The sequence below is a fragment of the Triticum dicoccoides genome, chromosome 4B (assembly GCF_002162155.2).
Source record: "Triticum dicoccoides isolate Atlit2015 ecotype Zavitan chromosome 4B, WEW_v2.0, whole genome shotgun sequence".
Taxonomy (NCBI): domain Eukaryota; kingdom Viridiplantae; phylum Streptophyta; class Magnoliopsida; order Poales; family Poaceae; genus Triticum; species Triticum dicoccoides.
In genome coordinates, this window is record NC_041387.1 from 283,684,509 (window position 1) to 283,693,646 (window position 9,138).

Sequence of the window (9,138 nt, forward strand, 5' to 3'; positions counted from 1 at the left end):
TTCGCGTTCGGTACTTTGATAATTTGATATGTGGGTGGACCGGTGCTTGGGTACTGCCCTTACTTGGACAAGCATCCCACTTATGATTAACCTCTATTGCAAGCATCCGCAACTACAACAAAAGTATTAAGGTAAACCTAACCATAGCATGAAACATATGGATCCAAATCAGCCCCTTACGAAGCAACGCATAAACTAGGGTTTAAGCTTCTGTCACTCTAGCAACCCATCATCTACTTATTACTTCCCAATGCCTTCCTCTAGGCCCAAATAATGGTGAAGTGTTATGTAGTCGACGTTCACATAACACCACTAGAGGTTAGACAACATACATCTTATCAAAATATCGAACGAATACCAAATTCACATGACTACTAATAGCAAGACTTCTCCCTTGTCCTTAGGAATAAACGTAACTACTCACAAAGCATATTCATGTTCATAATCAGAGGGGTAATATTGTGCATAAAGGATCTGAACATATGATCTTCCACCAAATAAACCAACTAGCATCAACTACAAGGAGTAATCAACACTACTAGCAACCTACTAGCACCAATCCCGGACTTGGAGACAAGAATTGGATACAAGAGATGAACTAGGGTTTAGAGATGAGATGGTGCTGATGAAGATGTTGATGGAGATTGCCCTCTCCCGATGAGAGGAGCATTGGTGATGACGATGGTGATGATTTCCCCCTCCCGGAGGGAATTGTCCCCGGCAGAACAGCTCTGCCAGAGCCCAAGATTGGTTCCGCCAAGGTTCCGCCTCGTGGCGGCGGAGTCTCGTCTCGAAAGGTTCTCTGCTATTTTTTTCTCATCAAAAGACTTCATATGGGAGAAGATGGGCGTCGGAGAGCCACCAGGGGGCCCACGAGGTAGGGGGGCGCTCCCAGGGGGGCGCGCCCCCCACCCTTGTGAGCAGGGTGTGGACCCCCTGGCCTTCATCTTTGGCGACGATTTTTCTTTATTTATTTTAAGGTGTTCCGTGGAGTTTCAGGACTTTTGGAGTTGCACAGAATAGTCCTTCAATATTTGCTCCTTTTCCAGCCCAGAATTCCAGCTGCCGGCATTCTCCCTCTTCATGTAAACCTTGTAAAATAAGAGAGAATAGCCATAAGTAATGTGACATAACGTGAAATAACATCCCATAATGCAATAAATATTGACATAAAAGCATGATGCAAAATGGACGTATCAACTCCCCCAAGCTTAGACCTCGCTTGTCCTCAAGCGAAAAGCCGATAACAATAAATATGTCCTCATGTTTAGAGGTAGAGGCGTCGATAAAAATAAAATACGGACATGAAGGCATCATGATTACTTCATAACAGCAACATATATAAATTTTGTCATATGATTACTCATTTTCAAGTGATGATCTTGTCACAAAGCCAAAATATGAATCAGAAACTTTATTGGGCACCAACAATTATAATCTCAGTCATTGAAACAATTGCAATTTATCATAACATCGGAAAGAGTCTATGTTAGAGCTTAAAAGCAAGTTCACATACTCAACTATCACTTAGTCCTTCATAATTGCTAACACTCACGCGATACTTGTGGTTACAAAGTTTTAATCGGACACAGAGAAAGATAGGGGCTTATAGTTTGCCCCACAACCTTTTACCTCAAGGGTAATGTCAACAATAATAATTCACGCTCCCCCACATCCAATTAGATATATATATCATGTTCTTTCCAACATGCTGAGCTTGCCAAAGGATAAAATAAAAATAAGGAAGGGTGAAGATAACCGTGACTCTTGCATAAGGTAAAGGGAAATAATAAAAGATAGGCCCTTCGCAAAGGGAAGAAGAGGTTGTCATGCGCGCTTAGGGTTGATGCACAAAATCTTAATGCAAAAGAACGTCACTTTACATTGCCCCTTGCATGTGAACCTTTATTATGCAGTCCGTCGCTTTTATTGCATCGACAACAAGTTCGTGCAAAGTTTATTTCTCTGCACTAATAGGTCATGCATATTTAGAGAGCAATTTTTATTGCTTGCACCGATCACAACTTACTTGAAGAATCTTGCTCAATCCATAGGAAGATATGGTGGACTCTCATGGCAAAACTGGTTTAAGGGTATTTGGAAGCACAAGTAGTATTTCTACTTAGTGCTAAGAATTGGCTAGCATGAGGGGGAAAGGCAAACTCAACACGGTAGAGGAACCATGACAACATACTTTATCTCAGATGTAGGAAAACATAACTCATTATGTTGTCTTCCTTGTCCAACCTCAACTCTTTAGCATGTCATATTTTAATGAGTGCTCCCAATCATAAAAGATGTCAATGATAATATATCTATATGTGAAACCTCTCTTTCCTTATTACTTCCTATTAATTGCAATGATGACCAAAGCTATATTTGCCAACTCCCAACAACTTTAAATCATCATACTCTTTCTATGTGAAGTCATTACTTTCAATAAAATCAATATGAACTCTTGATTATTTTTATTTCTTTTTCTTCTAATCACCCAAGATCATGGCAAAATAATCAAGCCCTTGACTCAACACTAATCTTTGTTATATAGCTCACGGGCTCGATTACAAAGAAGGATCATAAAGCAAAACTCAAAACTAGATCATGCCAAGACTTTATTCTACTAAATCAAGATACTACTAATAGGATCGAACTAAGAAAAATGGTAAAGATAGGAGTTGTGATGGTGATACGATACCAGGGCACCTCCCCCAAGCTTGGCAGTTGCCAAGGGGAGTGCCCATACCCAGATGATTATGTCCTCGGAGGTGATGGAGGTGGTGATGATGATGGTGGATAATCGCACATCGAGCATAGAAGTTCCTCCAACTTGCGGATAACGTTCTTGAGCCCGGCAATATGATCCTTCAACAAGATATTCTACTATGTAAGATACTTGTTCTATATGCGGGGTAACTCAATCATCTGGAAGGCTTCAATCTCTGTTGGAGTGAAAAGGTTTGGTAAAGGTTGAGGGATGTCTTCTTCTTTCACCACCGGACCTTGAACCTCCATAGCCTTCTTGATCCTTTCATCCTTGTTGATCTCTTCTGGTTCCTCCCTTTTCAACTCAATCTTCAATAGCCAGACATCCTTGTCTTCGTTGTTGGAGGAGGGATAAGTCATGGTGCTCTAAATCTGCAACAGAAATAGCTCGAAACAAGAACAGGGGAGATTTGTGTGATACAAGCGTCAAAACCTTCGGGAGTATATATAATGAATTTTTACCGACCAAAATACGTATCATGCAAGGAAACGGAGTCCAGAGGGCACACGAGGTGCTCACGAGGTAGGGGGGCGCGCCCAGGGGGGTAGGGCGCGCCCTCCACCCTCGTGGAGGCCTCGTGTCCTCCCCGGACTACTTCTTATTTTTCTATTTTTCTAAATATTCCAAAACGGAGAAATATTGCCTTAAAAATTGTTTTGGAGTCGGTTTACTTACCGTACCACATACCTATTCCTTTTCGGAGTCTGGAACGTTCTGGAAAGTGTCCCTTATGTATTCCTCCGGGGTTACGGTTTCAATAACATTAGTTTCAACATTTATAGGATTACCTGAGATATAGTGTTTGATTCTTTGACCGTTCACCACCTTCGGATTTGTGCCTGCGAAGTTGTTGATTTTTATGGCACCGGAACGATAGACCTCCTCGATAACGTAAGGACCCTCCTATTTGGAGAGAAGTTTTCCTGCAAAAAATCTTAAACGAGAGTTTTATAGCAATACATAATCACCTACATTAAACTCATGCTTTTGTATCCTTTTATCATGCCACCTTTTAACTTTTTCTTTAAACAGCTTGGCATTTTCATAAGCTTGGGTTCTCCATTCATCAAGAGAGCTAATATCAAATAACCTCTTCTCACCGGCAAGTTTGAAACAATAATTGAGCTCTTTGATAGCCCAATATGCCTTATGTTCTAGTTCGAGAGGTAAATGACATGCTTTTCCATAAACCATCTTATACGGAGACATACCCATAGGATTTTTATATGCAGTTCTATAGGCCCATAATGCATCATCCAGTTTTTTGGACAAATTCTTTCTAGACCTATTGATAGTCTTTTGAAAAATTAATTTGAGCTCTCTATTGCTCAATTCTACCTGGCCACTAGACTGCTGGTGATATGGAGATGCAATTCTATGATTAACATCGTATTTAGCAAGCATCTTACGGAAAGCACCATGAATAAAGTGTGAACCACCATCAGTCATTAAGTATCTAGGGACTCCAAACCTCAGAAAAATAACTTCCTTAAGCATTTTAATAGAAGTGTTATGATCAACACTACTAGTTGGAATAGCTTCTACCCACTTAGTAATGTAATCAACAGCAACTAAGATATGAGTGTAACCATTAGAGGCAGGAAAAGGTCCCGTATAATCAAAGTCCCAAACATCAAATGGCTCAATAACAAGTGAATAATTCATAGGCATTTCTTGACGTCTACTGATATTACTAATTCTTTGACATTCATCACAAGACAAAACAAACTTACGGGCATCCTTGAAGAGAGTAGGCCAATAAAAACCGGATTGCAATACCTTATGTGCCGTTCTATCTCCAGTGTGGTGTCCTCCATAGGCTTCGGAGTGACACTTGCGTAGGATCTGTTCATGTTCATGCTCAGGTACACAACATCTAATAACACCATCTACTCCTTCTTTATAAAGATGTGGGTCATCCCAAAAGTAATGTCGCAAGTCATAGAAAAACTTTTTCTTTTGTTGGTATGTGAAGCTAGGCGGTATAAATTTAGCAACAATATAATTAGCATAATCAACATACCAAGGAGTGCTACGAGAAGTACTTATGACATTTAATTGCTCATCAGGAAAGCTATCATCAATAGGTAGTGGGTCATCAAGAACATTCTCTAGCCTAGACAAGTTGTCAGCAACGGGGTTCTCAGCTTCTTTTCTATCAACAGTATGTAAATCAAATTCTTGGAGCAAGAGAACCCATCTAATGAGTCTAGGTTTTGCATCTTTCTTTTCCATAAGATATTTAATAGCAGCATGATATGTATGAATAGTTACTCTAGAATCAACAATATAGGGTCTGAATTTATCACAAGCAAATACAACCGCTAAAAGTTCCTTTTCGGTAGTAGCATAATTTCTTTGAGCATTGTCTAGAGTCTTACTAGCATAATGGATAACATTCAATTTCTTATCAACTCTTTGCCCTAGAACAGCACCTACATCATAATCACTAGCATCACACATAATTTCAAAGGGTAAATTCCAATCAGGTGGCTGAACAACAGGTGCAGACACTAATGCTTTCTTAAGTATTTCAAATGCTTCTACACAATCATCATCAAAGACAAATGGTACATATTTTTGTAATAAATTAGTCAGAGGCCGAGAGATTTTTGAGAAGTCCTTGATGAACCTCCTATAAAATCCGGCGTGACCAAGGAAACTTCTTATACATTTGATGTCCTTGGGACATGGCATCTTTTCAATAGCATCAACCTTGGCTTTATCAACTTCAATACCTCTTTCAGAAACTTTGTGCCCCAAGACAATTCCTTCATTAACCATAAAGTGACATTTTTTCCAATTCAAGACAAGATTAGTTTCTTCACATCTCTGCAAAATCGAGCAAGATTGCTCAAGCAATCATCAAAAGAGGAACCATAGACGGAAAAGTCGTCCATGAAAACCTCACAAATTTTCTCACAAAAGTCAGAGAATATAGCCATCATGCATCTTCGAAAGGTAGCAGGTGCATTACATAAACCAAAAGGCATACGTCTATAGGCAAAAGTACCAAAAGGGCATGTAAAAGTAGTCTTTGATTGGTCTTTAGCCGACACAGGTATTTGAGAAAAACCAGAATAACCATCTAGAAAGCAATAATGCGTATGTTTGCATAATCTTTCTAGCATTTGATCAATAAAAGGTAAGGGGTAATGATCTTTCTTAGTAGCCTTATTTAATTTGCGGAAATAAATTACCATCCTATAACCTATGATAATTCTTTGCGAAATCAATTCATCTTTATCATTAGGGACAATAGTAATACCTCCCTTCTTAGGGACACAATGGACGGGACTTACCCACTGACTATCAGCAACGGGATAAATTATACCTGCCTCCAGAAGCTTGAGTATTTCCTTTCTTACTACTTCTTTCATTTTAGGATTCAAATGACGTTGAGGATCACAAACTGGTTTGGCATCAGCTTCCAAATTTATTTTATGTTGACATAGAGTGGGACCGATGCCCTTAAGATCATCCAGAGTATATCCAATAGATGCACGATGCTTCTTCAGAGTTTTCAATAATCTTTCTTCTTCATGCTCTGAAACTTAGCGCTAATAATAACAGGATATATTTTCTTTTCATCAAGATAAGCATATTTAAGATTATCAGGCAACGGTTTAAGTTCAAACACGGGATCACCCTTGGGTGGAGGCGGATCCCCTAGGATTTCAACAGGCAAATTGTGTTGCAGAATAGGTTCCTGTTTAAAGAATACTTCATCTATTTCCCTTCTTTCATTCATGAACTTATCATTTTCATGGTCTAGCAAATAATGTTCTAAAGGATCACTAGGAGGTACAGCAATAGAAGCAAGACCAATAATTTCATCCTTACTAGGCAATTCTTCCTCACGATGTTGTTTACTAAATTTAGAGAAATTAAACTCATGGACCATATCGTCCAAGCCAACAGTAACAACATTCTTTTTGGAATCAATCGTAGCATTAACGGTACGCAAGAAGGGTCTACCAAATATAATGGGACAAAAGCTATCTTGTGGAGAACCAAGAACAAGAAAATCGGCAGGATATTTGGTTTTCCCACACAAGACTTCAACATCTCTAACAATTCCCATTGGAGATATAGTATCTCTATTTGCTAGTTTAATTGTAACATCAATATCTTCTAACTCAGCAGGTGCAATATCGTGCATAATTTCTTTGTATAAGCCAATGGGTATAACACTAGCACTAGCACCCATATCACATAAGCCATGATAACAATGATCTCCTATTTTAACAGAAATAACAGGCACGCCTGCCACATGTCTATGTTTATCTCTATCACAGGGTTTAGCAATTCTAGCAGTTTCACCAGTGCATTGAATAACATGCCCATCAATATTATCAGACAAGAGATCTTTAACAATAGCAATATTGGGTTCTACTTTGACTTGCTTAGGAGGTGTATAAGTCCTAGTATTGCTTTTACGAACAATAGTTGAAGCTTTAGGACGATCCTTCATTCTAACAGGAAAAGGAGGTTTCTCAACATAAGAAGTAGGAACAATAGGATCATTGTAAGTGACAGTCTTTTCTTCAACTTTAACAGGTGCATCTACTTTTACTTCTATGGGAGGATGATATTTAAACCACTTCTCCTTGGGGAGATCAACATAAGTAGCAAAAGATTCACAGAAAGAAGCTACTATCTCAGAGTCAAGTCCATATTTAGTGCTAAACTTACGGAAAATATCGGTATCCATAAAAGATTTAACACAATCAAACTTAGGTGGCATACCTGACTCCTTACCTTCGTCGAGGTCCCAATCTTCAGAGTTGCGTTTAATTCTATCCAATAAATTCCATCCAAATTCAATAGACTTCATCATAAAAGAGCCAGCACAAGAAGTATCAAGCATGTTGCGATTATTTTCAGAAAGCCGAGCATAAAAATTCTGGAGAATTGTCAATTTTGAGAGCTCATGATTGGAGCATGAGTATAACATTGATTTAAGCCTCCCCCAAGCTTGAGCGATGCTTTCTCCTTCACGAGGCCAAAAATTATATAGATAATTGCGATCACGATGAACAAGATGCATAGGGTAATACTTTTTATGAAATTCCAATTTCACTCTTTTATAGTTCCATGATCTCGTATCATCACATAGCATGTACCATGTCAATGCGTCTCCCTCCAAAGAAAAAGGGAAAGCCTTCTTCTTAACGGCATCATCGGGTACACCTGCAAGCTTAAATAGTCCACAAATATCATCCACAAAGCATAGATGTTCATCAAGATGCTTTGTTCCATTTCCTGTGAAAGTGTTAGCTAGCAGTTTTTCCATCATACCCGAAGGGATCTGAAAAGCAGTTTCATTTTAATAGGTTCAGTAGGTTCGGTAGGTTGAGGAGCAACTCTTGGCTCAACTGGACGAGGTGAAGATACCCCGAACAAGCCCCTCAGACAATTACTTTCCATGGTAACAAGTGACAGAAAATTTCAGCACACTAAATAAATTTTTCCTTACCAAATTCCACCTACCAAAGGCGCTTCACTCCCCGGCAACGGCGCCAGAAAAGAGTCTTGATGACCCACAAGTATAGGGGATATATCGTAGTCCTTTCGATAAGTAAGAGTGTCGAACCAAACGAGGAGCAGAAGGAAATGATACGCGGTTTTCAGCAAGGTATTCTCTGCAAGTATTGAAATAAGTGGTAACAGATAGTTTTGTGATAAGATAAATGGTAACTAGCAACAAGTAACAAAAGTAAATAAAGTGCAGCAAGGTGGCCCAATCCTTTTTGTAGCAAAGGACAAGCCTGGACAAACTCTTATAATAGGAAAAGCACTCTCGAGGACACATGGGAATATCGTCAAGCTAGTTTTCATCATGCTCATATGATTCGCGTTCGGTACTTTGATAATTTGATATGTGGGTGGACCAGTGCTTGGGTACTGCCCTTACTTGGACAAGCATCCCACTTATGATTAACCTCTATTGCAAGCATCCGCAACTACAACAAAAGTATTAAGGTAAACCTAACCATAGCATGAAACATATGGATCCAAATCAGCCCCTTACGAAGCAACGCATAAACTAGGGTTTAAGCTTCTGTCACTCTAGCAACCCATCATCTACTTATTACTTCCCAATGCCTTCCTCTAGGCCCAAATAATGGTGAAGTGTTATGTAGTCGACGTTCATATAACACCACTAGAGGTTAGACAACATACATCTTATCAAAATATCGAACGAATACCAAATTCAGATGACTACTGATAGCAAGACTTCTCCCTTGTCCTCAGGAACAAACGTAACTACTCACAAAGCATATTCATGTTCATAATCAGAGGGGTAATATTGTGCATAAAGGATCTGAACATATGATCTTCCACCAAATAAACCAACTAGCATCAACTAC